This window comes from Populus euphratica, unplaced genomic scaffold (assembly GCF_000495115.2).
Source record: "Populus euphratica unplaced genomic scaffold, PopEup_1.0 scaffold317.1, whole genome shotgun sequence".
NCBI classification, from domain to species: domain Eukaryota; kingdom Viridiplantae; phylum Streptophyta; class Magnoliopsida; order Malpighiales; family Salicaceae; genus Populus; species Populus euphratica.
This window is the reverse complement of record NW_011499952.1, coordinates 721,000-737,360: the sequence shown is the minus strand read 5'-3', so window position 1 is coordinate 737,360 and position 16,361 is coordinate 721,000.

Here is a 16,361-nt window from a genome sequence, read left to right as displayed (position 1 = left end):
AGACTTTTGGCTAGGCTTACCATGAAAGGCAACAAATATTGCTGGTCTTCATCCATTCAGTTTCATAAGCATGATTACATGCAAAGCTCAATTTTACTCGTTGCGTTTGAATTTTAACTTGATTGTTTACTTGGCTCTTTCGTTTTCCAAATAGCATAAAAAAAGACGTCAGAAAAGGAACTCCTGTATTGACCGGTCTGGCTCATTACAAGCAAACATGTCACGTGAATGCATGTAACCTCAAAGGCATAAAGAGCCACTACATGGTTTGGGCTTGGTTGGTGGGACCATGCACTACTAAACACAGGCTACATTGTGGTTGGATAGAAGGAGGCCCAGCAGAACAGCAGACAGCTATTTCTCGTTACCATGTTGTCCCAAAACTGAAAAGTTGTCCCCCCTTTCTAACTTTCTGAAAAACCTCTTTAGAAGTTTAATAAAAAGAGTCCCGAGAGACTTGGTGATTTGAAGAAACAATTACATGAAATAGAGATCCATTCCTTTTACACGCTATTATTAATTAAATTCAGCGGGTTATAAAGCGAACCCGAGTTTTGTTTGTATTAAATTGGACTTAAAATCTATTTAAAATAAAATTTGAGTTTTTGATTAAACAGATTAATTTAGATTAATTAATTTTTTTAAATAAATTAATAGTTTCTTTTTAATTTTTTTGAAAAATTAATACGATCAAAGATTTTAACCGGATATTATTAAGTAAACTTCTTTTATTTAATGTGAAACTCAAATCAGGTTATGTTAAAGGGATTATTCATGTTATACGCTAGCAAAACACATTTATAGAAGAGAAGAAATGGTTGGTTTCATCCTCATCCTCAAACTGGATCGTTACATCACTCTAGAAGAAGAGTGGCAACAACTTTTTTATGTTGAAAGAGTAAAGAAAACCATACAAAAAATAGTCCAATAATAGGAGGAATTATTGAAGTTACTTTTGCAAATATAATTGTGAAAATGATACTTGATGATGTTACAAAACTTGATACACTTAAAAAATTGATTTTTAAGTATTTGAATAATAAATAATTTTCTGTTCATGTTAAAATTATCTTTTTTAAAGTTTAGAAATTAAATTATTGGCCTACAAAGTTCACTCATAATAATTAAATTATTGGCCTACAAAGTTCACTCTTTACGTAACAATCTTTTATAGTGGGGTTTGTGAACCATCAGATGATAAAGTTAATGATTTTTAAATAATAAGTTATAATAAATTCATAATAAGATTTAAATTCCAGGAATAAAAGCATTTCTTTTTGTTTTTGTATAATAAATGCTTTGAGAATTAAAGTATAAATACTTAAATAATAAAAATTATAAACTATTTACTTGAATGCTTTAAGGGGTATTTATAGCCCCTAAACATTGTAATGTTGTGGGGATGAAGGGTTTGAAGGGTTATTTTTTCTTAATAATATTAATAAAAAATAAATATCTCTTACACAATATTAAATAAGGGATGAGGGATAAATATCTTTTACACAATATGAATAAAGATAAAAATGTAATGGGTTCTTAAAAAACTTCTATATACATGTAAATGTAGAGAGATAAATATTCTTGATATTAATATTTTATATTAACAATTATAAAAATAAACAAACAAAGACTCATGACTCAATATATCCATTTGGACTTAGTATGATACCAAGCTTACGAGCAGTAAGTCTAGTAACTCATTAGACTCATAGTTATTAGAGCTCAACATGTAGCTAAATTCAAGATGTTGGGTTTAGCAGCTAACCAAACTTATATGTATTTGGGTTCAATGGGTGGCCAAACCAAAGAATGTTGTGTTTGACAGCTTATAAGATTTATGTGTGTGTGGGTTTAAAGCGTTGCTAAACCCAATGATATTGGGTTTGATAGGTCGTCAATTCATTATACCTACATGTACTTAAACTCAACGCGTTATTGAACCCAAAGATATTGAGTCTAATAACTTGTAAGACTCATATATACTTAGACTCGATGTGTAGCCGAATCTAAAAATATTGAGTTTAAAAACTTGCAAAATTCATACATGTTTGAATTTAGCGCTTAGTTAAACTTAAAGATGTTAAGTTTGGAAACAAATTAAACTCATATTATCTAGGACTAAGAATAGTAACACTATTAATTCTTTTAAATATAAACTTAAACTAAAAATTAAAAATATATTATCCATCAAATGAGAGGCTACAACTCACCCATTTCGTTAAGTTCAAGTATTCATGCATATTGGTGCCATGCGAGTTCCTTTCACCAACTTTTAAGACAGCTGCCACAATAAATATGTCAAGCAATTTACCAGAACAGTATTTTAATGAGATCCTTCCAATCTATCTTCAATGTCATTCTTCAAAGTGGCTGCAAGTAACAAAAGTTATGGCCAACGTTTGTTGCTAGCCTCATGTGGTGATGGCCTAACGAAGGTTTTGGGCATTTCTTCTTTTATAATCACAAAAGTGGACGATTTCTTCATTTATAATCACAAAACAAGCTTAAATTACTGTGTAACATGATTGACAAGAAAAACTATGAGATTTTTCAAGAAAAGGAAAATTATTTCTAATAATTTATATTATCATAAGGATTTAATTAACACTACAGGAAAAAGATATGTGGTCTTATTCTATTAATTTCAATAACTAATCAATAAATAGAACAGATATTAAATCAATTTTTTATGATTTAGAATTCTCTGGGTATTATGTAGTTTTTCTGTTTTTCTTTTCTTTTTTTCACAATGATAATATTATATAAAGGCAATACAAGTATAAAACATTACACTCATACAACCTAATAAATAAATTTAAAATATAATAAAATATTAAACAAATATATAAAACTAATCTTGAAAAGGTGTTCAAGGATCAAATCCACGTATACAAAAAAGATAAGAAAAGATGGTGTTGCTCAGCGAGTATGGGTGAATTCGAACCTACAACGCAAAATTTGCAGGGAGTACTCGATGACTAGCAAAGCTACGATGCCGGTGACAGCAAGATCTTCATGAAAGTACAATAAAATTGTTCTAAGTGGTTGGGAAATTTTTTTGTTATTATAATTAAACTTTGATTTAATATCTCAAATTTAAAAACTTTTAAACTTGACTCTTTTCGTAGTTCAAGATTCAAATGAAATTGTGTTGAAATTTTCATTGATTTGATGCATTAAAAAATAATAAATAAATAAATCAAAGAACAAAAAAAAGTAATGAAAAAAAAAACCCAAAGGCCAAAACAAATCGATTTAGCTTTTAAAAATATTAAAGATATTTTTTTTAAAAAAAATTGAGATAGATATATATTAAATTGAGATTAATGTGTTAACTTGTCAAACTCATTTGGATTATAAACTTAATGGATTTAATAATTTTTTAAATAAATAAAAACCATTTTATAATTAACTTAATGTTTAAAAAATAAAAATGAAAAAAAAAACTAATATTTTTTAATCAAAAGCCAAATGTTGAAGGTCAAAAAATAAAAGGTGAAGACAAGTCCGCAAGCTTGAGTGTCTTAGCGTGTCAAGGTTTAAAAAAAAATCAAGGTGCCTCGATCATTTTTTTTCTTTTATAGGGGATGAATTACATGTTATCGTGCTTTAATTTAAAAAGAATATAAAAAAAGATGGCATATCACCTACAAGGACAAGGACAACAAATGTGTTGCATGTAGTTGTCCAACCCAAATTTTAGTCACTAATATGATAAGTGGAAAATCATGGATAAGACTTTTTAGGTTAAAAATCTATTTTCAATTAATTTTCATTTAGAAACACAATTAAAACCTTTCTAAATCACATGTTAACTTTAAAACACTCTAAAATTACCTAGGAAACTAAAATGAATTGAACTAAAAAAAATCTAAATGAAGCTCGATCTTCTTTTCCTAACATATTTGAGGGGAAAATCATCAGCATTGAACTTTCTTTATTGAATGAAACTTATTGATACAAAACTTGTAACAGCCCGACCCAACCTACTATATATTACTTGCTTTGAGCTTTATTATCCTTACTGTTTTGTTTCTGATGACGTGAGCTGCTAAGCTCATTTCTGAGCTTGACATCCAAAAACAAGTAAAATAGGTTAGCAACCAACATTACAAATAAGACCAGCTATCAAATCCTTATTCGCCGATATAAGATATTACTAAGCTGGTCATTTTGTTTTCTAAAATGGTATCAATCAACTATTTTTTTTGTTTCTCCATAACTTTTTCTCTCCTTTTTCTAGTTTGGGACTATAAAGTACACTTTTGCAAAATGAGATTTTTCATGAATTTCAGGTTAGTCATATATTTTTTCACTCTTTTGCAATTCATTCCTATTATTTTATTTTTGTAATTTTACCATAATTGCAATACTAATATCATCTAATTTCATTTAAGGATATAATTAAAGAGAAAAAATGATTGAAAAAGAAAAAAAAACTCATTACCCTAGTAGGTTGTGAAACTCCGTAAAGTTTCCCAAATGTTTTAGATGTATTTAGGTAAATAGGTAATAAGCTTGTGAGACAATTCTTTTAGTTACTCTTTCAAAACTCATTACCCTACAACACTAAAAAAAACTAAGGTTTATTATAGTGTTTTATTATTTATATAAACAATAAAGCACCTTAATATATATTTATTACAAATACAAGCCGCATCTCGATCGGTTAATTAATGCATATGATAAGCCAAAGATCACAAGTTTAAGCGCGGGAGGTGCTCATCTTTTCTAAATTATGATAGATGACTTGCTGTACCACTTTGTTTTTTTTTTTTTTTTTTAAATAAAGGGTGGCAACCCCTTAATAAAAAAATTAAACAAGGTTAAACGTGCTGGCCTGGCATGCTACGAGTGCATGGATTAGGCGATGGGGCTAGCCCTTTATTGGCCTTTTCTTTTGTTATTTTTTTTTATTTTTGTGTTTTTTCTTTATTTTTTTTTATACCCCAAAAATAATTTATTGGATTTACTTACTTTTTAGTTTTGATATGGTTTTTAAATATTATTATAAATTTCTATTTTAATTTTAGTAATTTTTTTAATTATTATGCATTTGATTTGAAGTTAATAATACTAATTATAAATTATTTAAAAAAATCTGATTAAAATTGGTTGTTTATTATTAAAATGTTTAAATCAATTTGAAACATGATTTTATCACATTTGTAATTTGTTTTTAACTTTCAATCACACAAAATATAGATATATTATTTTAATACTTTTTTAACTTACTTTAGCAATCATTAAAAAAAAATCAATATTTTCATTTAAAAAAATTATATTGATTGAGATAAACAAGAGATATATTAATAGAAAAATCTATACCTATATAAAAAAAAATTACAACAACTATATTTCCAGGTTTAATGACAATAACAAAGAATTTTTTAAGATTTAAAAATATATTTTAAGCTTAAATTTTTTTTTATCCCCTATGTCATATTGCAAGCATACAAAGTATCATCTAAAACGCCACTTGCACAGATTTAGTTATTTTTCTTTTCCACTAAAACACTTCAAGATGCTAAAACCTCAAATACAAGATCTGTAAATAGATTTATATATAGAAAAACTGAAACCGTATATGACCTTTTTAGATATAAGATCTATACCTGAATAAGTTATATATATATATAAAAATGATGAAAATAAAAAGAAGAAGAAGAATACTGACATCAGCCCTTAGCCTCTGACTTTTAAAAGGAGTTATATCGCTTAATTATTATTTTGATTTCTTTGTTGTCTGGTCATCGGAGAAAGCTCTGATTTAGTTTTTAGCAGCTTTAATACATGCTAAAAATAGGAGTTTATTATCAAGTTGGTAATCTTGATAATATAAGAAAAAATATGTTTCGTATGAAATGATTGAAATATTTTATATTAATTTAAAAAAAATAAAAAAAAAATAAATTTTATCTCATTTTAAATTTCAATTTTTTTTATATTTTTCGAATAAATTTCAGCCGTAATATTTTAGTTTCATTTTACTTATTTCATTTCATACTTGAAAAGCATTTAAATGAAATTAAACTCGGTTAAATTTAATTAATTAAATCATTCAAGTATAAACTATAAAAAGCTTTTTTTATTATTATTTTCAATAACAATTATATTAATAATAATATTAAAAATAATTATTACTATTTTCATTAATAATAATATTAATATTTTTAAAATTAGATTTATCACTAATATATATGATTTATATTTATATTTTTTTTTCATATTTATACTTTATAGAAATTTAAGTAAAATAAGTGATGCTTTAGATATTATTAGTTTTGATAACATTAGCTTATTCGATGAATAAATTTATAAAGAATCTAGCTTCTTGATAGAGAGAATATAAATTGAGAGATTATTAAAGTATTTTTATTAAAAAAATATTTTTTAATAATGAAAATAAGCTTAAAAAAAATTATAAACTATTAAAATATTTAGTTGGTAACTTTTCCTATATATTATCACAAAATCACAATCCTTATTTCTATTTTAATAATAAAGATAATTTTGATTTATGTATTTTTTTTGTGTTAAAATATTTTATTTCATAATATTTTGATATTTTATTTAAATTGAACTACTTTAATTTAAATTTTTATTTAATCTTAACTATTTAGAAATATTTTAAAATTTTAAATTATATTTATATTATATAATTTATAATTAATTTATATTAAATTTAAATTATATTTTTTTAATATATATAACTTTGAAATAACATGCCAAAACGCCGTAAAACTAAAATATTTTATTTTAATTGAAAAAGCAAAAGATTTATGAAAATAGAATTGACAACTCCGTCCCATTCACTGTTTATAAAGAACTGCCAATATTCTGTAGTGATCTTGATGGATATTTGCATGAATTAGCTGTCACCAACTCCGTCCCATTCACAGCGATCCTGGCACCTCATCTTCCCGCACTGCTGTACTTATATTTCTCACATTGACCGCTACATGCTACAAAAGGCTGTCCGAATCCTGCCCTTTAAAAATTATGTCTATTAATTATAGCATTTACGTCCTTTAGACAGTGTTGTAGTTTTTTGTGAAAAAATTATTTTTAATTTTTAGTGGCTGAATTAAAATATGTGTTTGAATCAAAGCTGAGACAAACGAAGTCTTAATTACTTAATATATTAAGTGAAAATTATTGAACTAAGTTATTAGTACTCAAAAGTACATTTTTATCATGGTTTTATATCATTATTTTGCACTTGAAGTATCAATAACTCCTTAACTAAAATATGTTTTATAATAATATATCTAATAATATAAGATACCTATAATTTATGATAAATATCTATTTTTAATGCAGGCTTATCACATAAATGAAAGGATTGATTGATGACTTGAAGAACTTAAATTGCAAGGATAAAGAGATGGTCAAACTTAGAGAAGAGATGTCGGTGCAATCCAAACCGGAATACTGTTCGGTAATTGGGTCATATCTGGAGCTACAGATCTCAGATTTAGGTCCAATTTATATGGATGGAAAGGTAAGACATAGGCCTACAACTTTCATATGGAGCCCAAGATCTAAAAAGACCATTATCAAGTCCAAATTGTAGCAACAACAAAGAAGCCCGAATCTGTCTTCCAGCCCGAGCACTGTTCGGTATTTTGGCCATATCTGGAGTTCTAGAAGTCCAAATGAGCTGAATTTTTTACACAAGAAAATTGAGACAATTGCCTAGAACTTTCATGTTTACAACTGGCTCCAATTTGGACGTTGTCAATGACGTTTTGGGCAGACAAGAGAAGATAAAGATTGTCACCAAGTCAAAAGTTGGTCACCCACTTATCAATTAGTCATCAAATCAATAATTCTCAATTTTGGCCTATAAAAGGAGGCATTTGCCATGCATTTAGGCATCTTGGTTTTCAGATCAAGATCATGCTTTTCCTTTCTTTCTTTGTATTTTTTGTAATGTTTATGCTTTACTTTCATTAATATCAAGTTTATGCCTTTCATTTCCTTTCCTTTACTTAGTTAACTTTTATGTTCTTATTTTGTTTATTTGTTTTCCTTTCTTTCATTATGTCTAGCTAAGTTAATTATGTCAAGGTGAAAAGGTTACACTAATGGTGGAAGAATAAGTATAGGAAAAGGTTACACTAATGGTGTAAGAATAAGTATAATGTAAACTTAATATGGACTTTAATGTTTGATACTAACATGTTTTATATTTGTTATCTTGTTCACTCTTTAATACTTTGCTTGTTAAATGACTAATCTTGATTTATGTTGTATAACACTTGGTACAACAAATGCTTGCACTTTCATAGCCCATAATGTATGGTATAACCGACACCTGAGCTATGAAAGGAACTTGATTTGTTGTTAACATAAGTTATAATCATGAATGCTTGACGAGATTTACAAGTATTAGCATTAATTGAATAAGATGACTAATGTAATCATGTTAACAATATACAATCTGATTGGAATCTTCTTTGTGTGTGGTTTCCAATTCAATAATAAGAGTTTATACTATACTTGTTTGATATACCATTAGTGGAACCTCTAATCTTGACATTTGTTATTATTATTGTTTAATCCTTACATTAATTTTTCATCTCCAAGTTCTCAACATCTTCTTCTTCTTCTCTTTCTTTATTATTATTATTATTATTATTATTACTACTACTACTACTACTACTACTACTACTACTACTACTAGTATTATTATTATTATTATTATTATTATTATTATTATTATTATTATTATTATAGTTGTTATTGTTATTGTTATTGTTGTTGTTGTTATTGCTATTACTGTTGCTTATAATTGTTGTCTATAATTTGTACAATTAACCTCCCTGTGGTTCGACCCCGGTCTTGCCGGGTTATTTATTACTTCGACACTCCTGCACTTGGGAGAAGACATCAACCTTTTAGTCGTGTCAAGTTTTTGGTGCCGTTGCCGGGGAGGTAAGTTCTTGTATAAATTATAGTATTTATTTTATTTTCTCTTTTCACTTTTCTTGTATATAACTTTGTTTCTTTTCTTTTGTTTCCTTTTATTTTGTTTTCTTCCTCCTTCTTTTGCTTTCTTCTTCTTTTTTTTTTTAATTTTATTCCTACACGTGCATGAGAGTGTGATCACGTACATCAAGTGGTAGACTTTGTAGGGTATCCTTATCATTTTCAAAAAATATGGCCGAAGAAGATAATCAATCACTTCATAATGAAAATAATGAGAATAATCGTGCTAGAACACTTAGAGACCATATGAATCCCACAAGAACAAGTGCACCATCATGCATGGTTTTTCCTCCCAATGCATCTCATTTTAATTTTAAACCAGGCATTATTCAACTTTTACCTTCTTTTCATGGCTTAGAATTGGAAAATCCATACTTGCATTTAAGGGAATTTGAGGAGGTCTGCAACACATATAATAATTTAAATTGTAGCATGAACACCATTAGATTAAAGCTTTTTCCTTTTTCATTAAAAGATAAAGCTAAAACATGGCTACAAAATTTAAGACCTGGATCCATTCGTGCTTGGGATGAAATGCAACAACAGTTTTTAAAGAAGTTTTTCCCATCTCATAGAACAAACTCTTTCAAGAGACAAATCACCATTTTCACTCAAAAACCAAGAGAAGCATTTTACCAATGTTGGGATAGGTATCGAGACTTGCTTAGTACTTGCCCTCATCATGGTTTTGAAACATGAAGATTGGTTTCACATTTCTATGAAGGGTTAACACCTAAAGATAGGCAAATGGTTGAATTGATGTGCAATGGAACTTTTGAAGATAAAGACCCTGATGAAGCAATGAAGTACTTAGACTTGTTAGCTGAAAATGCTCAAAATTAGGACACCGCGGGTACTTATGAGGCACTGAGTAAAACTCAACCTCATACATCTAGTGGAGGTATGTACAACCTTAGGGAAGATCATGACCTTCAAGCCAAGTTTGCATCTTTAGCTAGAAAAGTCGAGGCACTAGAATTGAAAAAGAGTGGTCAATTAAAATCTGTTGAAAACATTGTGTGTCAAATCTGTGAAACAAATGAACACTCAACCAACGATTGTCCAACCTTGTCTTTTTTTAAGGAATGTCTCCATGAATAAGCCCATGCTTTAAACAGTTTCCAAAGGGCCAACCACAACCCATACTCCCAAACATACAACCCTGGTTGGAGAAATCACCCAAATTTCAATTGGAAGAGTGAGAACAACAATGTACAAACTTCACAACCACCGTTTCAAGCACACCACAATTTCTAAAATTCTCATGGATATGCACTTCCTTATGCTCCACCTCCTAGAAGAAATCTTGAGGAAACATTGCATGCATTCATTGAAAAGCAAGAGACAATTAATACTCAACTTGTTCAAAACATGATAGATTTTAAAGATACTCTTGCTAAATTAACATCTGCTCTTAGTTTCCAAGAGAAAGGTAAGTTTTCATCTCAAACACAACAAAATCCTAAAGGGCAATACAATGCAAATGCAAGTAGTTCCAGAAGCCAACACATGGATCAAGTCAAATCAGTCACTACTCTGTGCAGTGGTAAGGTTATTGAAAAACCCTCTCTTGAACCTTATAAGAAAGACGATGAGTCAATCTCTGAGGTAAGGAAGGGGATCAATCTGAAAATTACAAAGAAACGACTGATTCACCGCCAGCACTTCCATTTCCTCAAGTCATGACCAAACAAAGGAAAGTTAATCACAACTCTGAAATCTTTGAAATTTTCAAACAGGTAAGGATCAATATACCTTTGTTGGATGCTATTAAACAGGTTCCTTCCTATGCTAAATTTTTGAAAGATCTATGCACTGTGAAGAGGAAACTGAATGTGAAAAAGAAAGCCTTTCTAGCCGAACAAGTAAGTGCTATTCTTCAAAACAATAATGCTTTGAAATATAAAGACCCTGGTTGTCCTACAATTTCTTGCTTTATTGGAGAGCATAAAATTGAAAGAGCCTTACTTGATCTTGGTGCTAGTGTGAATTTACTTCCATATTCAGTTTTTAAGAGTCTTAATCTAGGTGAGTTAAAACCAACTTCTATATCTCTTTTACTTGCCGATAGATCTGTAAAAGTGCCTAGAGGAATAATTGAAGATGTGTTAGTACAAGTCGATAAATTCATTTATCCTGTGGATTTTATTGTCTTGGACACAGAACCTGTTGAAGCATGTAATTCATTTCCTGTTATTTTAGGACGTCCATTTCTTGCAACCTCTAACGCATTGATTAATTGTAGGAATGGACTGATGAAGCTATCATTTGGAAACATGACATTGGAGATGAATATTTTCAATATTTGCAAGCAACCTGGAGATGATAATGATTTACAAGAAGTAGATCATATTGATGAATTAGTTTATGATCAACTTGAATCTACTTTAAGTAAAAATAAATTGGATGAAACTGAAGATTTGCAAATGGTTTATTCTGAGGAAGAAATCACGGATGAAACAAGCACCGAAAATGTTGATGCGAATTTTTTGTCAACAGTGACAACAGATTCGACATCTGACATCACACAAATCGATGATTACTTTCCTAACAAATCCTTACTTTCTCTTAGTTTAATGCCTTGGTATGATAAAAATATTAATTTTCTTGCTTTAAGAGATTTGCCAGCTGATTGGAGTACCCAAGATAAAGAAACCTTTTTTAACAAAGTGAAGAACTTTTATTGTGATGACCCTAACTTATTCAAATATTGTCCTGATCAAATATTTCAAAGATTCATTCCCGAAAATGAGGTAAGTAGTGTCATTAAACTTTGTCATTCTGAAGCATGTGGAAGTTGTTTCTCGTCAAAAAAGACAGCTGCAAAAATCTTTCAAAATGGATTTTATTGGCCCACCATGTTCAAGGACACACATCCATTCTGCAAAACTTGTGAAAATTGTCAAAAAATTAACATTGGTTAAAAAGTTTTGTTTTATGATTCTCAACTCTATGCATTCCTTAAAGAGCTAAGATTAAGATGGACCAATTCTTATGGGGCCTGTGATATTGAGAATTCAATGAATGACAATGATTTTAAGGGAAATAGACATCGTTTGAAAGCTTACTTTGATAATTTTCCTAGTGAAAATGAATCAGCTGGTTTGAATGATCTTGTAGATAAAGGTTGATTATTTTTATTTTTTTTCTCACATTTTCTTTTTTGTATTTCTTTTTGATTGATTTTTGCTAGTTTCTCTTACCCCGGTCAAATGGCGGACAACGGTACTCCGTGACTTAAGTCGGTTCTTTCAGTTTCCCACAATTACTGATATCTGTGTATATATCTGTGCAATTCTTTGAAACTCTCTTCCAATTCTCATTTGAAAATGGACACTAATCTTGAAAAATTGAAAAAGTATTTTCCCGCTCTGCCTCAGAATGCGATTACAAAAATTTACCGTGCTAGATGTGCAAGATTGAGATTGTTAATGAATCATGGAATTCCTGAAGATATTCGCTGGTTGATTGAAGCAAAGGTCCGATTATCAGGTGAGTCCTCTAACTCCTTCATTTCACACATGCCTGGAACAGGTAAAAGCACTTTTGCAAAGAAGCGTCATGCAAAACGACTGGATGTCTGTCATCGATGTGCTAGATGGACTTGTAATACACAATGTCGTTCTTTAGGAATGGTATCTATAAATCGTGAAGATAAAATACAATTCATTAAGGATGGCCTGAGTAAGGAGTCTTTAGATAATCTTCTATTGACTCTTGAGACGCATCCTAGTGGAGATGTGCATCGTGCAATTTATGATTTATGGCCACTATTTCATAAAGAACATGATCGACTTAGTCTTGGGAATCTGACTAAAAAAGACCCTGTTTGCCAGTTTTTAAGAAAACTGGATGGGAAGCCTATCCCCGACTCATAGAGGGCGTTTAAGCCGTTCTTGGATGTAAAACCAAGGGAAAATGTGAGCCACAATCACAACTACCTGTACATACACATGTTTTTTTCAAAAGTAAATAAATAAATAAATAAAGAGAGAGAGAGAGTGTGTGAGACTCTAGCTGGCCTACATATAGATGTTATGATTGCCTTTCTACTTTCTCATCTATAAAACCCTCTTTTCCTTCCTTTCATTTCTACTCAACCCATACATTCAACAAATACAGAAATGTGTAGAAATGGCAAGTTCCTCAAGTCATCAAATAAGAAATATTTGTGTTTTTGGTGGATTTAGTCCTGGGAAAGAAAAGGAGTTTTTAGAATCAGCAAACCATCTTGGTCAGGTGCTAGCTGAGAGAAATATTCATTTAGTGTATGGAGGAGGCAGTCTTGGGTTAATGGGAGGTGTGTCAATAGCTGCATTTTTAGGAGGTAGTCAAGTTTTGGGGGTCGTCCCTGAAGCTTTGGCACAAGGGGACATCATTGGAAAAACAATTGGAGAGGAACTTCAGGTCTCCATAATGTCAGCTCGAATGAATGCAATGTTTAATCATGCTGATGCCTTCATTGCTTTACCAGGTGGTCTAGGCACATTGGAAGAGATCTTTCATATTTCCTCTTGGGCTCAATTGCACATTCACCATAAACCCATTGGCTTGTTAAATGTTAATGGTTATTATGATAAGTTGTTGTCTTTTCTTGATCATGCTGTGGAACAGGAATTTCTAACATTTTCTGCACGACAAATCATAATCTCTGCTACTACTGCTGAACAATTGATTGACCAACTACAATCTTTCATTCCTGTGATTGATCCTTCCATGAGTCGCATAAATTGGTCATCTACGGGAAGCCGTAAAAAGCTTAGATTGGATTTGAGCCTTCATTTGTGAATTTTTGTGTATTTTGGTTTTATTATTGTGTTTTGTTATTTTTTATTTTTGTTTTAGTGTGTTTCAGGTTTTGTCAATGTTCGTTATTTCAGGTGATATCTTCTATACTCTATCTTTCTACCTTAGAACATTGAGGACAATGTCTCGTTTTGGTTGGGGGGAGAGGGTAGTAGTTGATAAAAAAAAATTGTTTTTCATTTCATAAAGCATGTGCATAATTGTTGTTACTAGGATGACAGAGTAAAGGAGTTCTTTTGTTAAAGTGACTCTTGAGACGCATCTTAGTAATCATTCTTAACAAGGTTTATTATAATACTTCCTGAAATATTCAGGTTTACAAACTCTCGTATTGTTACCACTTAATTCTGCTCATATACTTATTTAACATGTATTCTTAAACCTTAATTTACACACACACACTTTAACATATGATTGTGGGTTGCATATTGGATTATTACATTATTTATGTTCTTTTGTTAAAGGTAACAACTAAGGGAAAGGGATTATATATAATTAAAAAAAAAAGAAAAAAAAAGAAAAAAAAAAGAAAAAAAAATGATGATAATAAAAATGTAGATAAGTTTGGTTTCATAGCCTCCCTAACCTAAGCAATTAAGCTTGAAGGGGTGTTTTAACACCTAATACCCTAAAGTCAACTGACTTGGGAGCTATTGGCGCAACGCTTGTTACATGGGTTAAGGAGAAAAGCTTAAGGGAATCAAACATTGCACTATCTACATATCAGTATCTGCGACCCGAGTTACTAAGCTCGTAGGGGTGTCTTAACACCTAATGCCCTAAGACCAACTGGTCCGGGAGTCATTAGCTGAAAACTCGTTACATGGGTTAAAGATGCATGATGTTTTTAAATTATATGTATATAGATTTAAAAAAAAAAGAAGAAAAAAATGAAAAAAAAGAGACAAAAATAGTAATCCCAACCCAAGGAAGTTAACCTTAAACATTAGAACAAAAATTTTGTTTTCTTCCAAGAAAAGCCCCATAATTATGTGTTGATATATTGAGCACAAAAGAAAGGTTTATTAATATCTTGTTAAGAGGTATTGAGCAGATGTATAAATTTAATGAGAGTTTGTTTATCTGGATAGATTAATGGAAGTTAAATGATGAATACCTTGCTTTGTGAAATTTGCAAATTGTTGTAACGCTTTGATTACTAGGGACTAGTAATAAGCTGGTTGAAGGGTGTGATTAGTACTTAAAAGTGCATTTTTATCATGGTTTTATATCATCATTTTGCACTTGAAGTATCAATAACTCCTTAACTAAAATATGTTTTATAATAATGTATCTAATAATATAAGATACCTATAATTTGTGATAAATGTCTATTTTTAATGCAGGTCTATCACATAAATGAAAGGATTGATTGATGACTTGAAGAACTTAAATTGCAAGGATAAAGAGATGGTCAAACTTAGAGAAGAGATGTCGGTGCAATCCAAACCGGAATACTGTTCGGTAATTGGGTCATATCTGGAGCTACAGATCTCAGATTTAGGTCCAATTTATATGGATGGAAAGGTAAGACATAGGCCTACAACTTTCATATGGAGCCCAAGATCTAAAAAGACCATTATCAAGTCCAAATTGTAGCAACAACAAAGAAGCCCGAATCTGTCTTCCAGCCCGAGCACTGTTCGGTATTTTGGCCATATCTGGAGTTCTAGAAGTCCAAATGAGCTGAATTGTTTACACAACAAATCTGAGACAATTGCCTACAACTTTCATGTTTACAACTGACTCCAATTTTGACGTTATCAATGACGTTTTGGGCAGACAAGAGAAGATAAGGATTGTCACCAAGTCAAAAGTTGGCCACCCACTTATCAATTAGTCATCAAATCAATAGTTCCCAATTTTGGCCTATAAAAGGAGGCATTTGCCATGCATTTAGGCATCTTGGTGTTCAGATCAAGATCATGCTCTTCCTTTCTCTCTTTGTATTCTTTGTAATATTTATGCTTTGCTTTCATTAATATCAAGTTTATGCCTTTCATTTCCTTTTCTTTACTTAGTTATCTTTTATGTTCTTATTTTGTTTATCTATTTTGCTTTCTTTCATTATGTCTAGCTAAGTTAGTTATGTCAAGGTGAAAAGGTTACACTAATGGTGTAAGAATAAGTATAATGTAAACTTAATATGGACTTTAATGTTTGATACTAACATGTTTTATATTTGTTATCTTGTTCACTCTTTAATACTTTGCTTGTTAAATGACTAATCTTGATTTATGTTGTATAACACTTGGTACAACAAATGCTTGCACTTTCATAGCCCATAATGTATGGTATAACCGACACCTGAGCTATGAAAGGAACTTGATTTGTTGTTAACATAAGTTATAATCATGAATGCTTGACGAGATTTACAAGTATTAGCATTAATTGAATAAGATAACTAATGTAATCATGTTAACAATATATAATCTGATTGGAACCTTCTTTGTGTGTGGTTTCCAATTCAATAATAAGAGTTTATATTATACTTGTTTGATATACCATTAGTGGAACCTCTAACCTTGACATTTGTTATTATTATTGTTTAATCCTTACAT